Source organism: Meriones unguiculatus, chromosome 4 (genome assembly GCF_030254825.1).
Source record: "Meriones unguiculatus strain TT.TT164.6M chromosome 4, Bangor_MerUng_6.1, whole genome shotgun sequence".
Classification (NCBI taxonomy): domain Eukaryota; kingdom Metazoa; phylum Chordata; class Mammalia; order Rodentia; family Muridae; genus Meriones; species Meriones unguiculatus.
The window spans coordinates 52,651,104-52,657,760 of record NC_083352.1 but is presented as its reverse complement, the minus strand read 5'-3'; the positions used below and the strand labels follow the sequence as shown (position 1 = coordinate 52,657,760).

General features: G+C 39.2%; 1 non-coding gene across 1 annotated transcript; it reads left to right on the top strand.

Moving 5' to 3' along the window:
- Positions 1-270: 270 nt before the first annotated feature.
- Positions 271-377, top strand: LOC132653905 (U6 spliceosomal RNA). Its single transcript, XR_009591729.1, has one exon. It is a non-coding gene; the product is annotated as a U6 spliceosomal RNA (small nuclear RNA).
- The last annotated feature ends 6,280 nt before the right edge of the window (positions 378-6,657 follow it).

Here is a 6,657-nt window from a genome sequence, read left to right as displayed (position 1 = left end):
TAACTCATACAGAAATAGTCTGTGCTGTAAACAGTAATTGCTTAAAACTTCCAAGATATGTAAAATCACTGAATTCATTTATTAATCTTTATATATTATATGTTATAAAATACAATAATAAATACATTATTAGAATAATGCTTAAATTATTGTAGTATCTTCCTTTATTAAGAGAGATGCAATTTATTAAAAGCTACAACAAATGTTACGCAGTGTACCATTATAAAATATCACAATAAACTGTTTCCTTCAAAGTAGCAAACATATATTATACTCGCTTCGGCAGCACATATACTAAAATTGGAATGATACAGAGAAGATTAGCATGGCCCCTGCGCAAGGATGACAAGCAAATTCGTGAAGCGTTGCACATTTTTAGGAGGGCAGATTCCCCCAGGACTTCTCCCGGTGAGAGGAGAGCCCTCTTGACTAATCAGGACCACAGTTACCACCCAGGTCTCTAGGCTTGAGGTGAGCTGTAGCAACTCCTGAAAAAGAGAGGACGTCCAGGGACTATACCCAAAAAGCTGGGAAGGCTTCCTTCAGGAAAAAACATCTTCCTGCCAAAGGGATTCTCTCCACTATAAGAGTCCAGGAACAACCAGAAACTAAATTCAAACAATTAAGATAGCCCAACGGGTAGAGGACAGCGTAAAAGTTCAACCAACAAAAGCCAGGGCATTATGGCATCTCCAGAACCCAGTTATCCAGGGGCAAATAGCCCTAGACACCCCAGCATAAATGAAATTCAAGGAGACAACCTAATATCTATGCTCAAGAAGATGATAACAGAGGAAACAAATAAAATACGAAAAGAAATAGAAGAAGCTGAAGCCAAAAAGTATGTGGCCTTTAGAGAGGAAATGCTTAAATCACTGAATGAAATAAAAGAAACAGTGGATTGTTCAAACAAACAGCTGAAGGAATTGACGGAAAAACATGAAAATACAGTCAGACAGGGGAAGGAAACCAACAAAATAGCTCAAGACCTGAAGATAGAATTGGAAAAATTAAAAAAAAACACACAAATGGAAGAAATTGTGGAGAGAAAGAACTTAGGGAAGAAAGCAGGAACTACAGAGGTTAGCATAACCAATAGGCTACAAGAAATGGAAGAAAGAATCTCAGGTGTGGAAGATACAATGGAAGAAATAGATGTAACTGTCAAAGAAAATGATAAATCTAAAAAATTCCTGACACAGACTGTCCAAGAAATTCAAGACAACATAAAAAGACAAAACCTAAGAATAATAGCTATAGAGGAAAAAGAAGATTCCCTGCACCAAGGCCCAGAAAATATTTTCAACAAAATCATTGAAGAAAATTTCCCCAACTTAAAGGAGAGGCCAATAAGAATACAAGAGGCCTATAGAACACCCAATAAATTAGACCAGAAAAGAAAATCCTCCCGCCACATAATAATCAAAACTGTAAGTATACAGAACAAAGAAAAAATGCTAAAAGCTGCAAGAGAAAAAGGCCAAGTAACATATAATGGCAAACCCATTAGAATCACACCTGACTTTTCAACAGAGACTATGAAAGCCAGAAGGGCCTGGACAGATATCATGCAGACCCTAAGAGAACACAGATGTCAGCCCAGTCTACTATACCCTGCAAAACTCTCAGTCCTCATAGACAGAGAAAACAAGATATTCAATGACAAAAACAAATTTCAACAATACCTACAAACAAATCCAGCATTACAGAAGACACTGGAAGGGAAAATACAACCCACGAAAGCTAGCTACATTCAAGAAAACACAGGAAATAAATAACCTCACTTCAGTAAAACAAAAAGCAACCAAGCACACAACCGTATGACCACAGCCAACATCAAAGTCAAAGGATTTAACAGCCACTGGTCATTACTCTCTCTCAATATCAATGGACTTAATTCTCCAATAAAAAGACACAGACTAACAGAATGGATGCGTAAACAAAACCCAACAATCTGTTGTATACAAGAAACATACCTAAGTCACAAAGATAGACATTACCTGAGGGTAAAGGGATGGAAGATGGTTTTTCAAGCAAATGGACCCAAGAAGCAAGCAGGAGTAGCCATTCTAATATCTGATAAAAGAGTCTTTCAACCAAAATTAATCAAAAGAGATGGGGAAGGACACTTCATACTCATCAAGAGAAAATTCCACCAAGAAGACATCACAATCCTGAACATCTATGCCCCAAATACAAGGGCACCCACATTTGTTAAAGAAACACATATAAATCCCCACACATTAATAGTGGGAGACTTCAACACCCCACTCTCAACAAAGGACAGGTCAACAAAACAGAAATTAAACAAAGAAACAATATCTCTAACAGACATCATGAATCAAATGGACCTAACAGACATTTACAGAACCTTATACCCAAACACAAAAGAATTTACCTTCTTCTCAGCACCTCATGGAACCTTCTCCAAAATAGACCACATAGTTGGTCACAAAGCAAGCCTCAACAAATACATGAAGATTGAAATAATCCCTTGTATCCTGTCTGATCACCATGGAATAAAGCTGGACCTCAGTAACAACAGAAAGAGCAAAAAGCCTACACATACATGGAAACTGAACAACTTGCTACTAAAAGACAGCTGGGTCAGGGAAGAAATAAAGAAAGAAATTAAAATCTTCCTAGAACTCAATGAAAATGAAGACACAACATACCCAAACTTGTGGAACACAATGAAAGCAGTGCTAAGAGGAAAGTTCATAGCACTAAGTGCATTCAAGAAGAAATTTGAGACAGCACATTCAAGCAACTTAATGGCTCACTTAAAAACCCTAGAAAAAGAAGAAGCAGACACACCAAGAAGGAGCAGATGGCTGGAAATAATCAAACTCAGGGCTGAAATCAATCAATTAGAAACAAATAAAACAATTAAAAGAACCAATGAAACCAAGAGCTGGTTCTTTGAGAAAATCAACAAGATAGACAAACCCTTAGCCAAGCTAACTAAAAGGCAGCGAGATACCATCCAAATCGACAAAATCATTAATGAAAAGGGGGACATAACTACAGACACTGAGGAAATCCAAGCAATCATTAGGACTTACTTCAAAAGTCTATACGGAACAAAATTTGAAAATTTAAATGAAATGGACAATTTTCTTGATTGATTCCACTTACCAAAGCTAAATCAGGACCAGGTAAATCAATTAAATAGTCCTATATCCCCCAAGGAAATAGAAGCAGTCATCGAAAATCTCCCTTCCAAAAAAAAGCCCAGGACCTGATGGTTTCAGCGCAGAATTCTACCAGACATTCAAAGAAGAGCTAACACCAATTCTCTTCAAACTATTCCACAAAATAGAAACAGAAGGAACATTACCAAACTCATTCTATGAAGCCACAGTCACCTTGGTACCTAAACCTCACAAAGACTCAACAAAGAAAGAGAATTTCAGGCCATTCTCCCTTATGAACATTGATGCAAAAATACTCAACAAAATACTCGCAAACCGAATCCAAGAACACATCAAAGATGTCATCCACCGTGAGCAAGTAGGCTTCATCCCAGGTATGCAGGGATGGTTCAATATACGGAAATCCATCAATGTGATCCACCATATTAACAAATTGAAAGAAAAAAAAACACATGATAATCTCCCTAGATGCTGAAAAAGCCTTTGACAAAATCCAACATCCATTCATGTTTAAAGTATTGGAGAGATCAGGGATACAAGGCACATATCTAAACATAGTAAAGGCGATATACAGCAAACCTATAGCCAACATCAAACTGAACGGAGAGAAACTTAAAGCAATCCCACTGAAATCAGGGACAAGACAAGGCTGCCCACTCTCTCCATATCTCTTCAACATAGTTCTGGAAGTCCTTGCTAGAGCAATAAGACAGTTGAAGGAGATCAAGGGAATACAGATTGGAAAGGAAGAAGTCAAATTATCACTATTTGCAGATGATATGATAGTATATGTGAGAGACCCCAAAAACTCTACCAGGGAACTCCTACAGCTGATAAACACCTTCAGCAAAGTGGCCGGATACAAAATTAACTCAAAAAAAATCAGTAGCCCTCCTGTATACAAAGGACAAAAGGGCTGAGAAAGAAATTAGGGAAACAACACCCTTCAAAATAGCCACAAATGACATAAGGTACCTTGGAGTAACCCTAACCAAGGAAGTCAAAGACTTGTATGAAAAAAATTTCAAGTCTCTGAAGAAAGAATTAGAAGAAGATATGAGAAGATGGAAAGATCACCCATGCTCATGGCCTGGTAGGATTAACATATTAAAAATGGCCATCTTACCAAAAGCAATCTACAAATTCAATGCAATGCCCATCAAATTACCAACACAATTCTTTATAGACCTGGAAAGAAAAATTCTCCACTTCATATGGAATAACAAGAAACCCAGAATTGCTAAAATAATCCTCTACAATAAAAGATCCTCTGGAGGTATCTCCATCCCTGATCTTAAGTTGTACTATAGAGCAACAGTTTTAAAAACTGCATGGTACTGGCATAGAAACAGAATGGTGGATCAATGGAACTGAACAGAGGATCCAGAAATAAACCCACACACTTATGGACACCTGATCTTTGACAAAGACGCCAAAACCATACAATGGAAAAAGGATAGCATCTTCAACAAATGGTGCTGGTCCAACTGGATGTCTACATGTAGAAAAATGAAAATAGATCCATACTTTTCACCCTGCACAAAACTGAAGTCCAAGTGGATCAAAGACCTCGACATAAAACCAGACACATTAAATCAACTTGAAATAAAAGTGAGGAATACCCTAGAACTCATTGGTACAGGGGAAAACTTCCTGAACAGAACTCCAACAGCACAGGCTCTAAGAGCAACAATCAATACATGGGACCTCATGAAACTGAAAAGCTTCTGCAAAGCAAAGGACACCATCATCAAAACAAAGCAACCGCCTACATATTGGGAAAGAATCTTCACCAACCCTTTATCTGACAGAGGACTCATATCAAGTATATATAAAGAACTAAAGAAGCTGAAAAGCAGCAAACCAAGTAACCCACTTAAAAAATGGGGAACAGAGCTAAACAGAATTCTCTGTAGTGGAATATCAAATGGCAGAGAAGCACTTAAAGAAATGCTCAACCTCACTAGCCATTAGGGAAATGCAAATCAAAACAACCCTGAGATTTCACCTTACACCCATGAGAATGGCCAAGATCAAAAACTCAAGTGACAACACATGCTGGAGAGGTTGTGGAGAAAGAGGAACCTTTCTCCACTGCTGGTGGGAATGTAAACTGGTACAACCACTCTGAAAATCAATCTGGCGTTTTCTCAGACAACTAGGAATAGTGCTTCCCCAAGATCCAGCCATACCACTCTTAGGCATATATCCAAAAGAGGCTCAAGCACACAAAAAGGAAATTCACTCAACCATGTTTGTAGCAGCTTTATTTGTAATAGCCAGAAGCTGGAAACAACCCAGATGCCCCTCAACTGAAGAATGGATGCAGAAATTGTGGTACATCTACACAATGGAATATTACTCAGCAATGAAAAATAAGGAAATCATGAAATCTGCAGGTAAATGGTGGGACCTGAAAAGGATCATCCTGAGTGAGTTGTCCCAGAAGCAAAAAGACACACATGGTATAGACTCACTCATATAGACATACAACATAGGACAAATCCAATAAAACCTGTGCATCTAAAGAAACTAAGCAAGAGAGAGGACCCACCACAGAGGGCCTCTGAAAGCCTCTGCCCTACAGACTATCCAAGCAGATGCTAAGCCTGATGGGCAACTGTTGGGCAGAGTGAATGGAATTTTATGTAAGAACTGGGAAATAGTAAGAGCTGGAGAGGACAGGGTCTCCACAAAGAGAGCAACAGAACAAGAAAATTTGAATACAGGGAACTTCCCAGAGACTCATACTCCAACCACGCACTATTCATAGAGATAACCCAGAACCCCTGCACAGATGTAGCCCAGGGCAGTTCAGAGTCCAATTGGGTTACATAGTAATGTGAAGAGGGACTGCCTCTGACATGAACTGACTGGCCTGCTCTTTAGTCACCTCCTTCTGAGGTGGAGCAGCCTTACCAGGCCATAGTAGAGGACAATACAGCCAGTTTTGATGTGAACTGATGGACTAAGATCAGAAAGGAGAGGAGAACCTCCCCTATCAGTGGACTTGGGGAGTGGCATGCATGCAGAGGGAGTAGGGAGGGTGGGATTTGGAGGGGAGGGAGGGGCTTATGGGGGGATGCAGAATGAATAAAGTGTAATTGATGAAAAATTTAAAAAAAGCAAAAAATAATTTAAGAACCTTAAATACCTTTCAAAAGTGGAGGAAAACATGGAGTTAGTCAATTTACATGGAGCATGTCTCGCCCCTGGGGGCAATGGTCTCCTGAACCTACTCAGACCTTGGACACCACCACTGCTAGTTCTAGAAGTGATGCAGGATGTTCCAACGAGGGGGTTAAGGCTTCTCATAATATTTCCTATAAGCCCACACCTGTTTGTTTATATCCCCCATTTTTATTCATTATTAGCCAGATAGAGCCAAGTAATTGTGGTAATGATACTTGCTTTTTGCCCAATGCTGGAATGCTAGTAAATTTACTAGCTGGTTACTCGCATGGCTCTCTGGGTGCCTGTGCCCATTGATGCCCTCACGCTA